Source organism: Mustela nivalis (genome assembly GCF_964662115.1).
Source record: "Mustela nivalis genome assembly, chromosome: 3".
Classification (NCBI taxonomy): Eukaryota; Metazoa; Chordata; class Mammalia; order Carnivora; family Mustelidae; genus Mustela; species Mustela nivalis.
The window spans coordinates 55,023,405-55,048,482 of NC_139022.1; the positions used below are offsets into that span (position 1 = coordinate 55,023,405).

The window sequence follows — 25,078 nt, forward strand, 5'->3', positions numbered from 1 at the left end:
TATCTTTTATATTAAGAAGAAAAAGGGAAATTGCCCAGTTTTTCTTCAACAGCAGTCTTTATCTATGTTCACTGCAATCTTCTCTTTTCTCAATTTGACAGAACATACATCTTGTACCTGGTGTGGTGCTTATTCACCAACAGAAGTTCAGAAGAAAACTGGTTTATGGTTGGCACCGACACTGAACCCACCCTGAGGGCTCATCATGACCATTAAAGTTAATGTTCTCTGATTATTCTTTTGTCTCCTGAGAGTTGACCAGATTGATATTTAAAGAAAATTAAGTTTCCCAAGGGTGATGCATTAACCATCAGGATAATGATGATGAATGCAATTTTCTAACGTTATTGAATTTGTCACTAGAGTGAGGAGGTGGTCCTCACCCATGGTATGTGTGTGTAGTGAGAGAGCTAGTCGGGAATGAGTGGTGTGTGTGTGTTGGGGTGGGGAGTCTTGGTTCCTTGCTGTTCTTGACTTCCTCCTCCTCTTCCCCTCCCCTTTCCCTGACATGGCTGCAGTGGCTGCTCCCTGGGCCATGTGAAATGAGTGACAACAAGGACATGGAGGTGGAGAGCTATGAAGAGCAACCAAGGTTTCAATCTGCAGCTAACAGGCTCATCATAGCTCACTGGAACAAAAACGTGGCAACTACATCAAAGACAGCTTTCACAGTTTGTGGGACTCTGTTCCATCACTCCAAAGGACAGCAGGCACCATGGGCCCAAACCCTAGACAAACCCACAGAGTATATCCAGTGTATGCAAAGGGAAAACTACACACACCAGCAAGATATTGATGACCTCAAGCGGCAGAATGATCTGGAGCAGCAAGTCCGTGCACTGGAAAGGCAAGATCAAGTGTCCAACTGCGGACCAACTACCCCTCCTCAGACAATAGCCTCTACACCAGCGCCAGGGGCAGTACTATTTCTGCCTTTAATGGAGGCTCAGACTGCAGTTTGGAGTCAGAGCCTGAAGAGCCCCAAAACAGTAAAACCTCCAGATGGGGGATGAGAGCAATACAAACTGTCCGACTCCTGCGTTGTCTCATCCTACTTTCAGTTCATGCTCAGAACCCTCTGGAACATATAAGAGACCCTCCCCCCCCCCTTTCTCTTTTTATTTTTATTTTTATTTTTATATCGAAGCTCCTGGCTAATGGCTCTCATTTTCCTTCCCCATTTCCACCTTTTTTCTTTTTTTTTTTTTAAACGTTTGCCTTCAGGGATTCCCTGATACTGCCAGGAAATTTTTAAACTCAAACACCCCACACTGGCAGCTGCTTCTGTGGAGTAGGGACAACTGGTTAGACCTCTGAGCACAGTGTCGTGACCACCTACCAACTCCTCCAGCCCTGCTGGGCAGAGGCACGGAGGACTCCTGCCCCTTCTGCCTTCGCTCCCAGGCCACCTTCACTTCCATTTGATAGACTGTAAATCTGTGGTCTGCTCTGCTTTAAGGAGATAACTAGTTTGAAGTAATCAGGATTACTCATCCTTCCTTTAATTATTTTTCCCCATAAAAAGCTATTTATCAATCCTATTGAAGGACCAGATCCTTGAAGAAGTTTGTGGTGTAAAAAAGTGGGGACAGATGTGCAGCACAGAGACTTTGGCCTGTTTCACTTGTGGTTCTCTAAGCCAGGCTTAGGGTGGGCTGCATGACACATGTGGTAATGTGCGGGGGACAGCAGGCAGCAGTAAAGTGGTAGCTACCAGGGGTGGGGTTGTGGGGCATTAGTGGGTAGGATAAGAAGGAAGGATCTGGTCAGGTAGAGGTTCTGTATTGATGCCAGTAATGATGCTTTGATATTTATTTCCTGCCATTGAATCTGAGTGAACTGTCCCTTTTCCTGATGACGTCGGTATTGCAAAACCACAGATTCATAAAGCAGTGATCAAATCTTAAAAAAAAAAAAAATTGTCACTAGGCATTGAGTCCTCTGATAAGATCCAACATTAGAAAGCCCATCCTTTTCAAAAGTTGTTTCCTTGCCACACAAACCTGATTGCATGACTGAACTGACCTCAACTTTGAAGTGGCATTTGCTTTTATTCAGAGGTGGATAGATAGCTTGGATTCTTAGTATATCATTCTTCAGTATTCTCTTCATTTTTCCATGGATAGAACATGAATCTTTTCAATGGCCAGTTTTCCATTGATCTCCACCTAATTCTTTGATCTATATCATACATAGATTTTTCTAAATCTTGGGAATGGCTAAACATAATGCTTGTTGGATTGGATAGACAGTGTTCAGGGTGAGATGCTTAGGTTTAGCATACATGGCCTGGCCTGTTTTTGTGGGTCTGAGTTCTAATGACAGTACAGCTTTCAGATATTCCACACTGGTATCCACTAAGTTTACATGGAACTTCTGATCTTCCTCCTATTCACTGCTGGTGGTAAGTTGGAGAAAGCGTTTCCCCAGTTGTACCCACTTGGTGTATCTTGGGGGAAGATGGTAGTCTCTGCTTTTCATGGATGAGGAAACTTCCCTGACTGGATGCTTACTATGGTAGGACCACTCCTGTCTCTTGGAAATGAAAACTGGACCCCAGTCTACTTGCGTTGTGTTGTGATGTGATCTTCATACTGGTTCGCCCACCTCATACAACCCCTTCCCCATCAGCCTCCTGGTGTCTCTAGACCAGGTAAAGAAGTCTCAGGTCCAGGGCCAGTAAGGAAAAGAGAGTCATTGTTGTGGAACTACAGACCAACAGGCCTTGCTGGTTCTACCAGGTCTAATCGGGTGTGTTAGACACAGCTCCCACTCAGTCCAGGAGAGGAACAGGCCTACTAGGAATGCCCTCCTTTCCTGGTTTAAGTGTTGGGAAATGTGTGGTCTTGGTTAATTTTTGTTGTTGTTATTTTTTGATAAGAGGATGTAAAACACCTTGATACTCTGTTCCTCTCATCCTGGGGTCTTAAACCAGTGTGTTGTCTTCCTAACAACTTTAAGAAAGCTCCTTTTGTTGTCCCTTTGACTATTTCCAGGGTTTTAGCTTGGATTTAGCAGTGAGGATGAGGGAGAAATGGATATCTGTCACATTGTGCTGCAAATGAGGTTTCAATAAATGTTAAGCCACACCATAAGTTTCATGGTTTCTTTCTACAGATGCTCCTGAGATTCCTCCCTTGAAATGTAATTGCATGGAGCATTAAAAATAAACTTTCAAAGATATTGGATATTATAGTATTATTGACATCCCTTGTCTATAAAAAGACCATATTCTAGGAAAGTCTAGAAAATTCAAGGTTTATAACCTGATGAAGGTAAACAGAGATAAATGTGGAGCAGCCTCCCTGATTACTATCAAGAGAATGGCTATTGGGTTTCTTAACTTCCATAAATTAAAATATACCTGTTTATCCTGAACCCCTGAGACAGTTTCCTGATCAGGTGAATAGTATTGGCTTGAATATTCACATCACTGCACTAAAGACAGAAATACCCTCTTTACATTGTTAATCATAGTTAGGTGATCTTTTAACTTTTATATTTTAATCTTTTAAGAGTCATAAATTATTTCTAACTATTTAACTCAAGTCCTCAATCCCTTAATGAAAGAATAGTTCTATCTAGACATTTTTTTCAATCAAGTAGAATAGTCAATCAAGTAGGTAGTCAATTAATTACCAAAAGTGTTAATTTTATCATGAGCCCTAGCCACAGATCTGAAAGGAAATTATCCCGTGTAAAAATAGTTGAAAATTATGCTTTGTTTCCAAATGTTTTTCTTTGAAGGAACAGAAAACATTTTGCTGTTTTGCAAATGAGCCAGGGTTCTTTTTTTTTTTCATAGTCAGCTTTTCATCTTGTCATTTTTACCTACTTCAAGCAGAAGGTGCTGGTATTGTTTTACATAACACACCAGAAAGTTCAAGATACATGTGATAGAGACATGCAGAGGAGGCTGACATAGATAGTTTCCAAAAGAAAAAACTATAAAGAGACTGACTCCGCGTGGAGTTACAAAATAAGAAAAGATGTTAGGTGTGATAATAAAAAATACTGCAAACATGTCAAGAAAATTTTAGTACTTTATTTTACACCTGAAAAAAGACAATTATAAAACTAAATTGAGTCAACACTGTTATTAATAAATAATTTTTAAATTATTTAAAATAATTTTAAAATATTTAAGCCCTGTAAAATGGCTTAAATAAAATTTGACAAATTTCACCTTATTCTCTTCATAATTAAATAACTCAAAGCTGACCTAATCTTTTTCTTTCTTTTTTTTTAAAGATTTTATTTATTTATTTTACAGAGAGATATCACAAGTAGTAAGAGGCAGACAGAGAGAGAGAGAGGAGGAAGCAGGCTCCCTGCCAAGCAGAGAGCCAGATGCAGGACTTGATCCCAGGACCCTGAGATCATGACCTGAGCCAAAGGCAGAGGCTTAATCCACTGAGCCACCCAGGCACCCCTAATCTTTTTCTTTTAACTTCGGTATTTTTAGGTAGTTTTAACCTGGCATGTTCCATCATCATGACTAATTTTGTTCAAATGTTGACCTCAGAATACTCCAGAAAAGGGGGAGTGAATTCACATTTAATGATCATCTACTATGTACCAGAGATTGAATTAACCACTTTATAACTCCTCCTCCTTTATAATTTTTGTTCACATTTTGTAGTGACAGCCGTAATGAGTCTCAAGAGGTTAAATAATTACTCTTTGACCTCATAACTCAAAGCAGACAATTTCAAATGAAAATCTAGTTCTATTTCCAAGACCATGCTTTTTCTATTAAACCATACTACTTTCCATTATATCTGATCCTCAAATAACATCATTTACTTTCTTGGTCTGGAAATTATTTTCTGGCCCTATTAACTGTTAAATAATAAGTATTTGTAGAATTTCCCTGTTTATAAGCATTATATATTCATGATAGAGTCTAAGATCAGTACATAGTTTATTTCCACTTAGTTATTCACTTAACAAATATTTATTAAATACCTTTTAAATCACAGACATCTTGTTGGGGACATAATAGGAAATCATATAAGCTGCATTCTACCATATTTCATTATGTATGATCATAGGTAAATTTATCAACAAATAATGATATTACTGAAGAAAAACTCTAATTCAGAGGCATAAGAAATATTATTTGAGCATGACGAAAAGAAAAAAGTATTAATTCTCAGTATATAGATAAGATGTCATGGAGAAGGTGACATTTGTTTTGAACTTTGAAAGATGAATATGCATAGAATATAGGGAAAGTGTGATCCCGGCAGATAGGGAAACACAAGCAGAGTTACCAGAAACTAAATTACATGATGTATTCCAGATACAGCAAATGACACGTTGTTCCTAGGACTGGAAAAGCATGAGAGAATGTGAAAGGGAAGAGACTAGAGAGATAAATTGTGAACAGATTATGAAGAGTGTCCTGTATCTGATGAATTATGATGACTTAGTTAAAGATTTTGGAGGATTTTAGGCAGAAGAATTTATAATCATAGCCATAGCTCCCTATTCTTATACATAGTAGCTCACATCCTAAATGTTATGATACTTGGATCATCACATTGCAATGTTTTTGTATTACAATGAGTTAGCAAATGTTTTCCTTTACAAAATACATTAGTGAGGTAGTAAGCTTATCCCTTTAAGTCTATCTCTCTCATACCCTTAGATATGCTTTCTTTTTTTTTTTTTTTTTTTTTGAAGACTTTATTTGAGAAAGAGAGACAGAGATAGCAAGAGAGAGCACAAGTGGGGAGGAGAGGGAGAAGCAGCTCCCTCTGAGCAGGGGAGCACAAGGTGTGGCTTGATCCCAGGACCCTGTGATCATAACCTGAGTTGAAAGCAGACACTTAACCAACTGAGCCACACAAGAACCCCTCAGATATTTTTTCTTACATAAGAGAATAAGAAATTAGAGTTAACTAGGAGTTGCACATGACTAGCAGTGTATTTGATCAAATCAACATTATTCTTGGAATCCTGAACAACGTGTCTCATATGAACGTGACCAAAACATTACCGAGGAGAAAAATAAATAAATAAAAGAACGAACCCAGTAGAACACTGAAGACTGGAAACAGTAAATCAGAGGGGACCAATGATTTTCATTAATAAATATAGGTTCCTATTCTCTATGTTATTTGTGCCCTAATTGTGAAGTCCTTCTCCCTCTCCAAGGCAACATGTGGACCCAGTTCTTCAGAGCTAGAGCAGGAAACAAAGTTGCCGAGTCTTTGGCTATTGCCACAGTCATAGCAATTACCATTTGACACTAGGGTCTTGGAGCTACTTGGCAGTCCTTCAAGCTCATAGATTGTCCAGTCTCCATTTGTAGATCTACCTTGAATATCCTACATTATCTCTGTCCAGAATATGTATAAATTGTCTTTCCCACTACTTTATTATAAGACAATCCTCTCTGCTATCAGAGGATAGCCACTATGGATCTGAAACATTGCTCAGTTCCCCCATTTAACCACGTCAGATGAACTGGGTGCTGCCAACTACCCTGCCTCCATTTTGGAATAAAGATAGAATCTTGGACTCCTATCAATGAACTAACTCATGATATGAGATGTGTCACTTGGACCTGACTGAGGTGATGCTAGGCAAAATAAATTCAAAATCTTTTACTGAGCCCAAAGTGAAACACCTCCTTATCACCCTTCCTCCCAAACCCTACAACTCTTTAAAATTACTTTTTATATGACTGGGAGGTCCTTTTCGCCTCTGAGCTTTCAAGTCCATACTATGCAGAATACAACTTTTCTAACTGCCATGGCCAGGATCCATTTTACAGTAGAGAGAATGAACCACAGTAGTTACTTGAAGGAGCATTTTTCCCTATTTTTAAACCAATGCACATTTTATTAGCATTTTTACAAGTAAATAGGTAGTAATGAGCACATAAAACTTTGGAGAGAAACTGCAAGGGCCATTGGATATATTACAGAAATCAAATTTTCTGATAGAGTAAGTGATTGGCTGGCTATGGCACAATGATCTCTGCAAAGTTTCTCAAAAAATGTGAAAATTATTTACATTAGTGCTGTTTTAATGATGCTATGAAAATAAAGTCATTCATTTTGGAGTAAGGAAGTGGAATTAACTTTTTTTTTTTTTAGTATATTCTTTTTTTTTTTTATTAATTAACTTTTAAACAGTAAACCGCTTTGTACCTTGATAAATAGGACTACATCATGGGTGATTAGAGTTGAGAAGGGACCATGGTGATCACATGCAGCAGGCTTTTGGCTCATCGAAGTTGCCACTGAGGTAGAGCGGAGAGTAAACTGCTGAGGAGTATGAACTATGAAATGGGACTATCGGACTATTTTGATTTTATTCCAAACTAAATATCCATATAGCATGGAACAAGTGATTTAACCTCCATTTCTTTTCTTTATAATGGGGATTACTAATAATGGTGTATAATGATTAAAGGAATTTTAGGGTTGCCAGATAAACTATAGGATACCAAATTACATTTGAATTCAGATAACAAGTATGTCCTTATATTGCATGGGGTATACCTATAATGAAAAAAAAAAAAGTTTACCTGAAATTCAGATAAATGGCCATCCAATATTTTCATTTGCTAAATCTGGCAACCTGTGAAATTTTGTGGCATTTTGTGAAATGATGCATAGAAAGTCCGTAGGGGAAAGTGTTAAGAATGCAACAACAGTGAATTCAATTAATGCCATTTGTAATTATTTTCCTTGTTATCTAATCATTAAGATGAAGAATATAGTTTGGATTCACTACTTTCCATAAGGCCACACTGCTATTCTATTACATTTTTTAAATAAATTATCTCCCACCTAGATTAAAATAGAGGCAATTCCTATACAACCAGCAACTTTGCTTGATAAGTAATCTGTATATTTAGTATATAAACAGAAAGTATAGAGTAAGTAATAGAAAGTATAGACACATCTTTATATCAAACAGACTGGAACAGAGTAATTAGATAAAAGTAATATAAACCAGCATACCCACAAAAATCAAGCATTTCAAATTCTGGGAATGACCATTGGTTTATCTACTTCTCAAAGGTTATTATCTGAGATTATTCATGCCATAGTATTCACTCTCCATTTATTAGTGTGGGTAAATAGAACTTGATTACATGAAATGGACTCCAGAAACATTTATGTCCTATTTCCTCATTTAAGAAGATTATTCTCAATTCTAATGGTTCAGTCCTTCCAGCACTATTTTATCTAGTAGATTAATTATACAGAACTAGTATTGTGTTGTAATAATAGTATTTCCTGTTTAGGTTTTAAAGGGCAATTTAGCATGTATTTTACTCAGCAAAAAATTATGAGTGAGGATAACATATGTTAAAATACCCAGGACTGGAGATGTAAATACGGATTACTAGAATAAGAAAAATGTGAGTAGAAAGGATGGTAAAAAAAGAAACTGTTGAGAGGTGTGGATAGAGAAAGAGGTGTGGGCTCTATCCTATACAACCGTTCTCCCCAACCTTGCAGTGGTCATGAAAAAGTGGCCCGTGCAAGTCAAATTGAAGAAGTCTGACTGCTCTGGTCTCCTTGTGGCATGAACTGAAGTTCTGCAAAATCTTGTGTCTGGGGAAAGACCTGGGACTCCTGGCTAATGTGTCAATGTCATAAGACTGACTCACATGTTGGGGGATAGGGAGGAGCTATGCCCTTTTATTTAACTTGAGTGCTTCAGTTACCCAAGGTGCTTTAAAATAGGGAAAAAAAGTATTGACTTTGGTGCAGAAGCTGACTAAACCAATTGGTCATTACATATTAAGTCCCTTTCCTTTTCCTTTATTTTACATTATGAAGAGGAAACTCATGGAAAGCTTTGTCTTATTAAAGTTTTGTTATATTTCATCTGATATTTATTAAACATGAATCATATTCTACATTCTTGGCTGTGTTTTTGCAGATATTATTTCTCATAACCAAAAACTCCTTACGGATACTGTTTCTCCTATTTCCAGATGAGAAAATGAACAATGGGTAAAATAACTAAATAGGTCAATATCACTCACTTGGTAAAGGATTGTCAAAGGTAGATTCAAATGCAGAATTGCCCCACTTCAAAGTCCATTCTTTTCCACTCTACCACCTAGTACCAACTTTACTTTGGCAAAGTGTTTTTAGCTTTTAAAAATTGCTTTGGCAAACTGATATGTTGACCTAGAGAGAAAAAAGATTTTAATAATCTAGTAAAAGGCAAAACCATAACCCATGGATTTTCAGTGACACAAACATACTACTTCCCATATGTGAGATATCTTACTATGTGGGTTGGCCTCACAGAAAGCCAATGAAAAGATAAAATAGTGGTTAAACTGCCACTGCAGTAACTTATTATATAAAATTAAGCAACTAAGTTACATGTTAAATAAGCAATATATACATACCACAGATTACATACTAGTTCATTATGTATTTCTAAATAAAGTATAGCTACAAATATAAAAATAGGAAGAAAAAAGGAAATGTTTTTATTGGACCATCTATTTGAAGAAGTCCTGGAAATTACATGTAAAAATTGCTAGTAATTTTTTGTACCCTTTTTACATATTTAATGATTTAAAAACTAGTAATTTTGTTATAATACAAAATATGTGGGTGTTTATTTTAGCAACACTGATAACCCAATTTAATTTAAGTTCATCAACTTAAATTTCTTCATTCATCATTATCATTCATACAATGAATATACAATTTTAATTACAATTCAAAATACTTAAGGATAACATCGTCAAATAAATTTAAAAGTAGAGATAGACATATATGAGATTTTTTCTGGAGAAACTACTGACATACTCTTTAGAGTTGAATAATAATAACAAATGGCCAGTTCTTTTGATAATTTCTTTTCTATAAAATTAACTATATTATTATCCTTAAATAATGACATAAGTGTTATGGTTCAGGTACAATCTTATCTTACCCAGCTCTAAAATTGCAGAGAATAAGAATAATAAAAGATTTGTTATAACCTAGGAGATACTAATGTGATTTGATTAATTCACTGATTAATTTACTTATCTAAGTCTCATGTTTAAGGAGAGTAATGCTGATATAATATTTGTTCTACTTTCAAATTGAAATTATGTTTTTTAAGCTACAACTTGGTTTCATCAATGACTGATAAAAATGATCATATCCTGGTGCTTGAAAGGTTTTACTGAATGAAACTCTTGCAGACACCAATTGGACAGTTAAGCATGGCAAGTGTACCTGGGCCTTTCCCATTACCCCAATGAATCCAGTCTTACTGTCACAGCTTTCTTATTCCCTTGAATCTGGGTGTGTCAAATATGACTGTCCTTAGGGAAACTTTTCTACTGAAAGGTGCATCACTATAAAAGAAGGCATGGCAGTAATCTTTCAAGGGTGTTATCTTTATTCTTTCAAAACTAGAAAGAGAGATTTCATGGAGGAAATGTTAACAAGCAAAACAAAGAGATCAATAACCCCTCACAATGAAAGAACCAAGCATGGAACATTAAACACAGTTGCAAATTATAATGCATTTTTATTTAAAGATGGAAGATATACCAATCTTAATATTTTCACAAGATTTCTGTCCACTACATGGAATAGAGCACACAGGCCTTTGGATGGCTATCCCCAGCCAACTGAGCTGGTACATGCAGTAGGACAGCACTTCATTCATTTCTCTATACTATTTAATCTACCATGAGCTTTCCTGATTCATGTTCCCTGTAACTTAAAGTAATTTTAACTTTCAGGAAGTCATAGGAAATGATATAGGGGATGGCAGAGAATATGTCTGTCCTTCATTCCATTGTTAATATTATATTTGGCATATGTCAATGAGAAAAAGAGCTAAGAGCCTATTTAGCCGTGAATAATTCCACTATAGAGGTATTAAAATTGTCTGAGTACTTTCCTTCCCTTCTCTTTTCATCTTCTAAATCTTTGGTATTTTTGGAAAATTTCCTTCAAGAACGAATTTACCAGAATAAACTAGAAGCTGGAAACAATTTAAGCTATAAAATAGTCTTTATGCACTTGATTCCATCATATTATTTCTTCTAAAAACTAAACAACATTAATGCTATTCCCTTTTATGTAGCAATTCAATGATAAAATGAGATAATAGTGTATAAATAAATATAAGGGAGAACATATTATTTGTATATTTTTAAAAGATATTTTATAATTCATTTATTTTGAGAGAGAGAGAAGAAGAGAGACAACAGGAGCTGGGTCAGGGGCAGAGGAAGAAGCAGGCTTCCCACTGAGCATAGAGTTGGATGAGGGGCTCAATCCTGGGACTCCATGATCATGACCTGAGCCAAAAGCAGACACTTAACTGACTGAGGCACCCAGACTCCCCTTATTTATATTTTTATTAAACACTTTTTTAAACTAATTCTGGTGGTGCCTGGCTGGCTCAGTCAGAGGAACATGCAACTCATGATCTAGGCTTCATGGGTTTGATCCCACCTTGGGTGCAGAAATTACTTAAATAAACAAACTCAAAACAAACAAACAAACAAACGCACCCTTTATTTTGCTTTTAATTGTCAAATAAAATCTAGTAAGATTTGCATGTAAAATTACTCAGGTGGTTTGGGAATGTTTATTTTGTGAACTCTGCCGTAGCCTAATGGTGCCCTGATCTATCACTAGAGCTAAAGCCCTGATTGCAACATCCTTCCATGACTATAAGAAATTACTTGAGATTAGTGAGCATCCGTACTTCCTGTCATCACCAGCCTCCACTCACCTCCATCAACACTTAAAAGATCTCTTATCTTTACCCATTTTCTTTCTAAGGTACTTCTGTGTCCTGTCACCATGGAAATAGAAAAGGAGTGGGTGTTAATAGTGTTGTTTCTATAGAGACAAGAGGTATTGAATAGACTCCCTGGCTTTGTCCCTTGTCTCGGGTTGTGAATCATTGGGAAGCCACTGGATGTCTCTTTCACTGAGTGTTCTTTTACATAAAATTTTATAAAATGCTTTTGTTTATTTTGCCCTTTATACTTTAATTCTAAAAGCACTGCTGCATTTTTTTTGTTTTTGTTTTTGTTTTTATTAGAGATCACCTGTCAAATTCAATGTCTTCCGGTGTGTTCAGGACTAATTTCAAAGAAGACGTATTTTTCTGAATGTATAATGAAACTATGGAAACACGATGAATTAATAAAAAATGTGTGTTAATGACAACAGTTTCCATACCAACAAATCCCTTTACTCAGTTGCCACTTGCAACTACTTGCTGCCCTATAACTTGTCCAAATAAGCTAGCATCTGCATATTGTTTTTCTAGAAGTTGTATTTAAGCTGTAAGCAGAATATTTAGGACCCTGATCAGTGTGACTGGGTTCAAAGATCTCACTCAGGTACAAAGCACAATTTGATCTACACTTTGAGGAATAACTTCTGGCTACAGATGTGTCCATTAATTAGCAAGAAGGAACATGATGATAACCAGGTACATTTAAGTGCTGCTTATACTCAGGGTTCTAGTGTATCTTCCTTCCCTTCCTTTCCTTCTTCCTATCTTATTCCTTCCTTCAATCTCTCTCTTTGTATATATGTATATCTATAGATACATACAGTTGACCCTTGAATAAAATGGGTTTGAACTGCACAGATTCAATCATATATGGATTTTTTTCAATACAGTACAGTACTCTAAATGTAGTATCTCTTCCTTATGATTTTATTTTCTTTAGAAATTAACACATTTTTTGTATGTGATAATTGACTATTCATGTTACCAGTAAGGCTCCAGTCAATAGTACGCTATTAGTAGTTAGGTTTTTAGGGAGTCAAAAGTTATACAGACTTTTGACTGTGTGGGCGGTTGGCACCCCTAACCTCCATGGGTCAACTGTATAATATAAATATATACATTTTTTAAAAATTAAACCGTATGGAGTAGGAATTCTTTTTTTTTTTTTTTAGATTTTTTATTTATTTATCAGAGAGAGAGGGGGAGAGAGTGAGCACAGGCAGACAGAATGGCAGGTAGAGGCAGAGGGAGAAGCAGGCTCCCTGCTGAGCAAGGAGCCCGATGTGGGACTCGATCCCAGGACGCTGGGATCATGACCTGAGCCGATGGCAGCTGCTTAACCAACTGAGCCACTCAGGCGTCCCTGGAGTAGGAATTCTTGACTTGATTTATACATAAGTAAGATTCAAAAGGATTGAGCATATCCAACAAACACATAGTTAGTGAGTGATAGTGCTAACAGTTGTTCATTTATTAATTATTCAATATTTATTTAGCATTTATTACGTGTTACTGTACTTCACATTGGGAATGTACCAATGAACAAAAGAGACCAGATGTCCTCATGAAGCATAAATTTTCACAGAAGAGCACAGTAACAAAAAACATAATAAAAAGGTTATAACATATATTGGAAGAAGATAAATACAATGGGCAACAAAGAAAGAACAGAATAAAAGGGGCTTGGGTCCAAGGATGTAGGAGAGCAAAGAGCAGAATGAAATGCAAAGTCAAGGTAGTAGCCATAGAGAAATTGAGATCTGAGCCCACTTGAAAAAGACCTGTCTGGCTCCAGAGCCCATTTGTTTTCTTCCATTATAGCGACTTCCCTAATAGGTATTGATCTGTTTCCAGTCAAAGTTTGTTATCCTTCACCTGAGGTCAAATTGATAATAATAGATAATGAAACAATTTAGAATCATAGACTGGTTGATATTTTTCTAATGAAATGTTTAAAAACTATTGCGAGGGTGGATGGGGGCACCTGGGTGGTTCAGTTGGTGAAGCATCTGCCTTCGGCTCAGGTCATGATCCCAGGGTCCTGGGACAGAGTCCCATATCAGGCTCCCTGCTCCCCAGGAAGTCTGCTTCTCCCTCCTCCTCTACCCACCACTCCCTCTGCTTGTGTCCTTTCTCTCTCTCTGTCAAAAAAATAAATTAAATCTTCAAAAAAATAAAAACTATTGGGGGATGAAAACTTATTTGTAAACTTTATAGAGACATGGCAGGACTATCTAACCTTTCTCAAATTCTGACTTCAAAATTGAAAAATCAAGGTTTCTCCTTGGAAATTTTGGTAAGAATCCATTTTCCCCCAAGGCATTATGCAGCCTGGTCTCCAAAAACTCACTGTTTTTACCTTCCCACTGTCCTTTGGTATTTCTTTGCACAGACAATGGCGGCAAACTTTTGATTACACCTAGGGATTCTCTCTGTCCTCCATACATCCTGAGGTTCAGTACTATTCTGTATTCCAGTAGCAATGTAAGGGTTTTACTTTTTCTTGGTACTAAGTGTGCTGTGATTGAAATCGTGTATACTTATTTCTTCTTGTTGTCTCAGACTGTGAGCTACTTAAAATTAATGCCCATGCCCAAATTATGATATATAATGTATCTATGCCAGTACTTGTATACAATAAATGGTCAGTAACACTTCATTATGCAAATATAAGATAAAATTCACAAAGGAGCAAATGAGAATTTATACAAAGGGTAATACTTGACTTAGATTTTGATATTATTCACATCAATTCTTTTATCCTGATATCCCTAGACTTATTCAGACATTCTTTTCATGTTTGGTCAATCCTAGAGTCAAGGTTTCATTATAAATTCCCTAGTGTTGTAATTTTATAACTCATGTGTATACAATTGCATAATATTGATTTGTCCATATCTACTGAAGAAAATGGCACTTTAGTAAAGGTTAAGATATAATTGAAATAACATTAATGACAAAATCAGTTCCATGTACTTTTGACTATAGTGTATATGAAAGTCAAGCATTCAGATTTTTGAATCACACTGTAGAAGGAGTAAATCAATTTCTTACGGTACTTCAATTATGGAAGTACAGTTTTTTCCTTTCTTTTCTTTTCTTTTTTTTTTTTTTAGCTTCTCTACTTCTTAAATATACATATAGTATTGTATTATTGAGAAAGAATAGGTCTTAAAAATTTTAAATTAAGCACACAATACCCATTTTCAGAAGAAACCTTTATCCCCAGTCATCATATATTTAAGCTAACTGCCTTTTTTATAATTTATACTTTATCAGAAGTCATCTAATCTGGTATGATTAGAACTTGTGTGGTTGCTCAGGTATTTAAAAAAGAACAATAACCAACAGTTCACCAAAATAAATATCTATTAAAACAAGACATTTTTAAAAAATACACAATAACTATACATTCAATAGGGAATAGAAAAGAACAATTATTAACTACTTTTTAGAAATGGGAGAGGCACAAAGCTTACTGGAAAGTACCTATTCAAAGCCAGCATTTCAGACAGAATTAGATGGATCTGCCAATATATTTTTAGATAAAAAAGAGATTTCTATGGGACATTGGTAAATCATGGAACAGAGATAGTGTACTATATTAACGACTAACTATACTTTAATACTAGGTAATTTTGAATTTGTAATCATATTATTTCTGCCATGAAATGTTTCAACTTTAAAACCCTGATGTGTGGGACGCCTGGGTGGCTCAGTGGGTTAAGCAGCTGCCTTCGGCTCAGGTCATGATCCCAGCGTTCTGGGATCGAATCCCACATTGGGCTCCTTGCTCGGCAGGGAGCCTGCTTCTCCCTCTGCCTCTGCCTGCCATTCTGTCTGCCTGTGCTCGCTCTCTCTCCCTCTCTCTGACAAATAAATAAAATCTTAAAAACAAAAAACAGAACAAAACAAAAACCTGATGTGTTATAGCCAAGGAATATGCTTACTGGTACACAATGTCTCCATCATTGGTTTTGCCCAATGGATGGTGCATTTTTGGCTCAGACTTCTTCTGAAATGTACTTTCCCCACAATTTCCTGATAATTACAGAAGGAAGAGGATGCTCAGGAGGACAAAATAAAACCTGCTCAGTGCTATACAACACACAGAGATAACAAAATTCTGTAGCAGATATTGTTGATGGTATTGGACACAGAGGATCTATACAACTTCTGGGAAATTAAGAATAGAAACAGAAAAATACGACAATAGATTTTTTTTTTTTTAATTTGAAGTGTGAACTTTTTGCAACCATAAGCCTACTTCTCTACAAACCAAAAGCCACCTTCTGATAAAACATAGCAGGTCCAAACCATCTTGCAATGCAGAAAATAATAAACAAAACCCACAGCAGGAGAAGAGGAATTTAGATGGAACAAGAACAAAAACAATTTCCTTAAAATAAAAACAATCAACTAGCTACATATTTCTCTATTCCCCGGGAATAGGAAAGTTGCTTAGTGGAACAATGTAAGGTTAACAGTAGAACCCTATCTCACTATATTTTTAGTTTCCCAACACATATTTTTTTTTTCTTTTTAAAAATTTATTTATTTGACAGACAGAGATCACGGGGTTGGGGCGGGGGGAGAGGAGGAAGCAGGCTCCCCTCTGAGCAGAGAGCCAGATGTGGGGCTCCATCCCATGACCCTGGGATTCATGACCTGAGCCGAAGGCAGAGGCTTAATCCACTGAGCCACCCAGACACCCCCTCCAACACATATTTTTATGTTTAAGTTTATGGCTTATAAACTGTACATAATTCTCATTATGTAAAATGTACTTGGTTACTTTCAATTAATCCCCTTGTAGCTTTAGAAAGCTTTAAGCTAGAGTAATTTTCACTGATTACAAACGAGGTTCTCACCAGTACCCCCACATCAAGAATGGTGCCCAGAGGGACTTGAACGTTACAGAAAGGCTTTAGGAAACAAGTGTTCCACAAACCTTATCAAAATATGGGTGGAACATTTGTGTTTTCTAATGGCTTCTATTTATTTTCTTCTAAGATACCTTATATAGAGTCAAGCTTTACCAATAAATAAGCTTTAGTTTCCTTCTCTATAAAATGGGTAGAGTAATAGACACTCCAATATATGACTGAGAACCCTATCCTCTTTAGTATTTTTTTTTCTGAACCAAAGGGTCCTAATTTGGATAATAAATTATATGGTAATTCTGTGATTATGAGGGGAAAAAAAACTTGCAAATGGCTTTAGTTTTCAAATATCCTCTTTCCATGGGAATTAAGTAAATATGTATTGGTTATTTCCATTTTCTGTACTGAAATACTGCCAATATCCAAATACAAATAACATTTCCCTTACATATGTGTTCCCTAAGTAGTGTTTAAATGCTTAATAGGACCCAATATGTGTACAAGGTGAACTATAACATCACCTACCCACAAGAAGCTCTGTACTCTAATAGGTAGTTTGCCATTTGTCACTGTCATTTGGCAAGCAAGGTTTCCACAACTAGTAAGAGAAACAACACTTAGACATCTGGTCTGTTCTATTCAAACTGTACTATAAATACTTTTGACTATATTCACAACAGCAATAATAGATAGAGTTATATAGCACTTGTCTTGAGGATAAATTGCTTCAATTATTTTATTCTCAGAAACAATAAGAGTCACTCTGATGATATTAGGCAGTTACAAAAAACAACATTATTTTCATTCTCCAGATTATTTCACCAATCATAAGGACTCTTCACAATGCAATTTTATAAAGGTGGTCCTAAAGATTTAATGTTTTTCTCTTTGTAGAATATCTGGTCACTTTTGTTTGTACTTCATTTATGAGATACATGTCCTGTAATGAGATGTATATCCTAGCATTTTTCCCAAAAGGAAACTGTATGTGTGTATAGCAAATTTTTTATGCTAAAATTTTGAGTGGGTTAGTGTTCTCTAACTTGTTTTATATCCAAAAAATGTTTTGTGGCAATTTTCATCTTAAATAGTTCCTACAATAATGCTAAACATCAACATCGGCCACAATGTATGTATTCCTATGTCCTTGTTTCATCAAAAAACAGAGGGTAGGTTTTCAACAGAGGCAAGTGTTTTCAATGGATTCCATAGGCCCAGCCTACAGCACTATACTGAACAGAAGCACCATAATATGCTGAATGATTATGGAGACCTTCATGTTTGCAGGGTGATGTATACAACATAAACTTTTGTTCATTTTAATATCCACTCCAATGACAAGCAAAACTGACATTTGCAGGTCTCTACTCCTTACAGAGATGAATAGATACTCTAAAGTGAATCAAAATGAACAAACACATGATATTACCACAGATTCGTTAGCTAAGATTGACTATGTGATTTACATTAATCATCTGAACTCAGTTTAGAGTTAATTTTTATTTCTTCTCCACTGACCAAGGGGAACATTAATGTTCCCCTTACCCTGAACTAGTCTTTATAAAGGTTTCTTCCTGACCCAAGGCCCTGACCTCCCTTTTCTTAGAGCATTTATCTTAGTAATTTATAAATTCTCCTGTACCTTTGAAATGTAATCTCAAAAATATTTTTTAAAAGCTAGTTGCCAGTCCAAGGGAACACTTGTTCTTTGAGTAGGTCAGATTAGCAAACACAGGCTGCCTATGGTCCCCTACTCCAGCTCTTAAAAATTCTTGTCTGTTTTTCAGTAGAGTTGAGCTCAGAATTAGTTCTAGCCTGTCTCCCTCTTGTAATATTCTTTTTTTTTTTTAAAGATTTTATTTATTTATTTGAGAGAGAGACAGTGAGAGAGAGCATGAGCGAGGAGAAGGTCAGAGGGAGAAGCAGACTCCCCGTGGAGCTGGGAGCCCGATTCAGGACTCGATCCCAGGACTCTGGGATCATGACCTGAGCCGAAGGCAGTCGTCCAACCAACTGAGCCACCCAGGCGTCCCCCTCTTGTAATATTCTTGAATAAAGTCTTCCTTGTCTAATTTTACTATCTGGGTCAATGTACTCCACATAATAATTCACACAACTAAAACTACAGGTCATTTATCTTTTAAAGTTTCAGCAAGTTAGCCACCTCACTGTGCCTATCCCAAAGCAGACCTTCAGAAACCATTTGTTGAGAGGATGACTAAGCATTTCTAGGCAGGGCCAATTTTGTAATGTAATGACCAAGGTGAAACATGTCAAATGAATTCTTCAAGTGTGTTCGATTAATAGCACTATTTAGGACAAATTACTCTTTGGCCAGAACTCAAAATTTTTAATTAAATAGGAGACTGATTTTGCAAGATTTGTATTTATAACATAATACAAATTGAAGAGTGTTTAATGAATTTGATTCTATGACTAAACATTTTATTCATTGAATTAAAAATAAAGTGTCTCGATTCCTTGCTGTTCTTTCTTATAATTTCCAGTCAGTATAATGTTTATGTTTTATCTGCTGTGGTATTTTCTTTCATCTGAGGACCGTTAAGGGACCCTGTCCATTTCTCTTCATAAGCATAGAATTTGAAAACAAATCGTTAGACAACACCACTGTGAGGAGGTTGAAAACAAAGCACCCCTGTGCATACATTCAATAGACTTCCAGCTCAGAACAAAAAAGTAGATCTCAGTAGCTGCTTTGTAAAAGCCTTCTATTTCAACAGTTTCTTTGTGTTCAGCTCTTTACTACAGAATGAATCCACTTGGAATACTTTACCACAAATGGAGTCAGGAGAAGGAATGAAAGTGAGGATTCCTTTTATTCCAATGAAATAAGACATCCATAATCCTCTTAAAAATAATTTTTGTAAATATACCTATTTCCTTATAGCAGCTCTGCTTTCCTTATTACTTATTTGGTTATAATGTAACTAATGAATATGATCATGATTATTTCTGGCTCTGAAGTTTCTCTGATTGGGCTGGTACAGTGTTTTACCTCACGTTGAGAAATAACTGACTCCAAAAATGAAAAGAAAGAGAAAATGCTTTTTACGTTAATATATCCACTTGGTAAACATTTTCTGAAGGGAGATGAGAAGTCACTGAAGATTAACCTGTCTTTCAACCAGAAGATTTTGACTGATCTTTTGGTTCGATTTTGTCTGTGGAGGCTCTTGAAAAGTCCACAGATATGGACAGTCTTTGAGACTGATCAGTACAGCCCAGTACCAACTTATTACTTATTCAAAGTTGTTTTGCTGTTAGGATTTTTGGCAACGAGAGTCAGGCATTCAATAAAGCTATCAAGGTTTTGTCAATATAAATAAGAATATCCCCCAAAGTGTGCTGGGATTCCAACCTAAGTCTTAGACAATTTTTCCTAATTAGATTATAGTAAAGACAGTAGAGAGAAGAGCCTATATTTAATTCAACATATTTATATTCTAATTAGCTCCCTTGAGATATTAATCTTTAGATGGTGTGATATCATGCATTATCAACACGAGTAGTCAAGATATTTTCATATTCCAATAAAGAATTTCTTAACTGGTACTGGTTGGGCACTGAAAGAATACATGTTTATTTTATCTAATTTTCCAAACCCTGAATCCATATAAATACAAGTTAGGATCATACCCTTGCTTTCATATATGCTGCAATAGTATTGCTTTGAGTTGCCCTGGAGAGAATGAGAGAATAGGAAGTACCCATTATTACACAAATATTTGCAACTAGCATCAATAATTTTATGCACATCATAAAATTATGTTTTATGATCCCTCTAAAGTTCTTTGAAGTTTTATTTTGTTGTTGTTGTTGTTGTTTTTGTTCTTAATTTAGTCAGATGTTCCTTTTTATCTTTTTCCAAACTACATGAATACCAGGTTTTAACTATAGGCACCTAGCAAAAAATATTTCTGAAAGAGGAAAGACAAAGGAACAACACATTTTAAAATCATCTATCTGGGGTTGCCTGAGTGGCTCAGTGGGTTAAGCCTGTGTCTTTGGCTCAGGTCATGATCCCAGGGTCCTGGGATCCAGCCCCATATCGGGCTTTCTGCTCAGCGGGAAGCCTGCTGTGCTTCCTCTCTCTCTGCCTACTTGTGATCTCAGCTTGTCAAATAAATAAATAAATAAATCTTTAAAAAAAAAATAAAAGATACTTCTAAAAGATAAAAAGATACTTCTCTGTAAGTATCTCTAACAAGATTCTTGTTAGCAAAAATCTTGCTAACATGCATTTATATGCGGATATAGATATCTACTAGCTTTTAATTATTTGTTATGTATTCATTCTCTCTGTCTCCCTCACTCCTGTTCTTCCCTCTTCCCCCACCCCATCTAGGTAAACTAGAAGTTGATAATCATTTTACCGACTGCAATAAAAGCTTGGTATACTTCCTGGGTTCTTTTTTATGTGTGTGCTCAAGAATTTCAGCAAAGGGCTCCACTTCTCAGCCCTTTCTGCTCAGCAGGAAGCCTGCAGCCTGCCTGCCTCTTTGCCTACTTGTGATCTCTCTCTCAAATAAATAAATAAAATCTTAAAAATAAAATAAAATTATCTATCTAGGCCAGAAAAATCAAATTTCTCTGTGCTACTCTAGCCTACCTTTAAAAGATCATCAGTGGAGGATCTATATCTTCAAAAAATAATTCATCTAGTTGTACAAACTACACACACACACACGGACACACAGGACTATTACACAGCCATCAAAGAGAATATGAAATCTTTCCATTTCCAACTATGTGGATGGAACTAGAAGGTACTATGTTAAGTGAAATAAGTCAATCAGAAAAAGACAATTATCATATAATCTCACTGATACATAGAATTTAAGAAACAAGGCAGAGGATCATAGGGGAAGAGAGGAAAAAATAAAACAAGATGAAACCGGAGAGGGAGATAAATCATAAGAGATTCTTTAATCTTAGGAAACAAACTGAGGGTTGCTGGAGGGGAGGAGGCTGGAGAGATGGGGTGGTTGAATGATGGACATTGGGGAGGGTATATGTTGTGGTGAGCACTGGATGTTGTGTAAGACTGATTGAATCACATATTTGATTGAAACAAATATTATATGTTAATTTATTTTTTTTTAACTAATAAGTAATAAAAATTTTTAAAAATGATTGGCGGTAGAGGCAGGGCAGGGGTAAAGGGGTTCGTTTGCTTTTCTTTTTCAGAATGTATTAAAATAATTTAACTGACTATATTTTAAACATCTTTTGGGGTTTATATAATGTTTCATGAATTGGGCAGTATTCTGTGGCGCAGATACAAAGAAAGCAACCATGAGGAGCTATGCAAAATGAAACAATTTTATAGGTATTAGGGAGTGGGGCAAGGAAGCTACACTAGTACAAAGTGGATTAGTTGTAGCAAGGTCACTTTCCTTTAAGGGATTGCAGGGCTCTATCAAGCAGTTTACCTCACGACAGCTAACCAGGTGATTCCTGATTGGTTTAAGATTCCATTTCTGAGAGAAAACTGTAATTAAGTTAGGGCCTAGTTTGGTGATGTGGGGCTTAATGTAAGTGACTCCTCTTCGGGCCTGTTACCTTGTTTTTAACAGATGAAATGAGCTAGAAATAATATGAAATGAAATTGATAGCCAATCAAATACTTGGACAACTTTCATTTCATCATCTGCTGCATAACTGAACAGAGTATAAATATGGTATGATTTTCATTGTATCATTAATGAAAGTGGGGTCTCAGGGATCGTCACATTCTCCATTTTTCTCTTTGCATGTCTCACTGTAAAATTATTAAGTGATTTAGGGCAAAACCAAATCACAAAGTAATCCATACAATGTTGTCTTTCAAATTACGATTTATTGTTAAGTTAAACAATGGGAAATTGGTCAGACTAGTAGGATGATTTGAAAGTAGAGATCTCGAGCTAGGGTCTATTACTTTCTAGCTTTCTAGTTACACAGCTTGGAACAATTCATTTCACCCCTTGTGTCTCTCCTTAAAATGAAAAATGGTACAAATGCCTACTTAAATGACATGATTTATTTGAAAGCACTGTATAAAGTGTAAGGTGATGAATAGATCTTAATTATGATTATTGTTGAATTTATATGATGGATATGATTTGGGTACTTTCTCAACTGAATATGAAAATAAATATTTTGGCGTTGTGTAACATTTCACAGAGGAGCATATGGAGAGAATTTTTAAAGAAGAAATCAATGCTATGAAATTCAACCTACAGAGTATTAGATTAGTCCATTTTTTTTTTCAAGGATACTCTTTAGCATGCTTATAAAGGAGACAGAAGAAAGTCATTTTTAAATACTTAAGAATATTAGCAATATATAAAGATGTATTGGAAATAAAATCCTGCAAAAAGATTTTAAGATGAAAATGTTGTTAGTTAAAAAATGTTAAGACATACAAAGGACAAGAATAGATTGACTATATCAGCATACTATCACTTTATAGAGTATGAAAAAGTATTTGAAATTTATTGACTGGTGGCAAATATCTGAAAATATTGAAAGGATGCAAGAGGCTGCTAATATTCAAGTTTCATACAGTTTGCAACTTTGAGACAGGTTGTGCAATACACAGAAACCAAGGAACATCATACTGAGATCAAAGTGAATTATGTTTATTCTAATTTAATTCTTGACACGGTGTTTAAGTATAATAAATTGAGAACAAAAATCAACATTGTACAATATTTTAAGGGACAGTTGAATTAAAAAAGTTGCTATACTTGTGTAAGTTTTGGCTGTAGTTCTTACAGAAATTAGAAAATCTAAATGGTCTGGAAAGAACCTAGAAAACTTTTTTACTTTAGACAAAATTAGATAGTCATCCAGAAAAATAGTTGCCATGGATACACAGATGTAAGCTTTGCACTTTCATTTCTTAGCAACTAGTGCTATAAAATAATTTAGACTAGTTTAACAGAGTTTGTAATAAGGCATTATCTTCAAGAGTGCATCATCTTTAAAAACTCTAAAATTAGACTGGTAATGGGTAGATCCACAGAGCCCAAGAAGAAGAGCTGTGAAGCACATATTGTGATCTGAGGAAAGATTTGGGAAATCCTAAGTGAGTCAGAAATGGTGCTAAGGATAAAGTAAGCAGAGGGTCCAAGACTACATAATATATTAGATAAACACTCCTGGGACATGAAATGGAAAAACCTTTTTTTAAAAGCCAGGAAATGAAGGGAAAATGAAGGGTGGAGATCAGAGGGGGAGAGGAACCATGAGAGACTATGGACTCCAAGAAACAAAATGAGGGTTTTGAGGGGAAGCGGGTAGGGGGATGGGTGAGCCTGGTGATGGGTATCAAGGAGGGCATGGATGGCATGGAGCACTGGGTGTGATATGGAAACAATCTTGGAACACTACATCAAAAACTAATGATGTACTGTATAGTGACTAACATAACATAATAAAAATAAACAAATAAAATAAAAGCCAGGAAACAAGAATTGTTAGTTTGTGCTGTTCCTGATTAGTCAGTTCATGGTGGTCTAATGCCATCACCCCAAGAGTTAATTTGCCAGAGAAATATGAACATAAATTTGTACCCGTGTCTCCATGCTTTCTGTCAAGTGACTCTGACTTTCCTCGTCACTAACTGGACCAAGAATTTGCAACTGACACAAAGTCAGCCATTTAGAGGCAAGAATTCAGCATCCTGTGATGAACTAAAAGATTTACTAACTCTTAGGAGTTCATGAAAAAAGGGACATGGACTTTAATAAAAGCCATTCAAAAGTTTGGTTTAGGGAGTTCATGCCTTTCCTCAATGAAGTCATGATTCTGACCTCCACCATTGACATAAATGAAACATAGCAAAGAAAATGAAAACTACTAAATAATAAATGCTCAGCCACCTAAGAATGACAAGACTATGTGAATCCTATTATCAACAATGACAACAAATTTTTCTGCCAAAAAAAGATAATAAAATAAACAGAAGTTTAGCTTTCATTTTTAACTCTAAAGCTTTGTGTAATGTTCCACAGTGTTTCCTTTAATATGATAATATCCCACATAATTACAAATTCAAACAGAAAATGAGGAAGTTTACAAAAAGAAAGGAAGAATAACAATTTAAGTTTAATTCTCTATTTAAAGAAGATTCAAGAAAATCATCTTTAAATAAACATTTGACTATTTAACTGTGTATTTCCCTAATCCTTGTTTTGTTTGGAATAAAGCATACGGGGCGCCTGGGTGGTTCAGTGGATTAAAGCCTCTGCCTTCAGCTCAGGTCATGATCCCAGGGTCCTCGGATCGAGCCCCATATCGGGCTCTCTGCTCAGCAGGGAACCTGCTTTCCTCTCTCTCTGCCTGCCTCTCTGCCTACTTGTGATCTCTGTCTGTCAAATAAATAAATAAAAATCTTTAAAAAAAAAAGCTGGAATAAAGCATACACTTGATAA

The 25,078-nt window shown here is 35.9% G+C and overlaps 1 pseudogene across 1 annotated transcript; it reads left to right on the forward strand.

The window, feature by feature from the left end:
- Nucleotides 1-542: 542 nt before the first annotated feature.
- On the forward strand, nucleotides 543-6,254 carry LOC309860921 (protein max pseudogene; annotated as a pseudogene). The gene is made up of 2 exons: nucleotides 543-989; nucleotides 6,163-6,254. The product of its transcript is annotated as a protein max pseudogene (transcript).
- The last annotated feature ends 18,824 nt before the right edge of the window (nucleotides 6,255-25,078 follow it).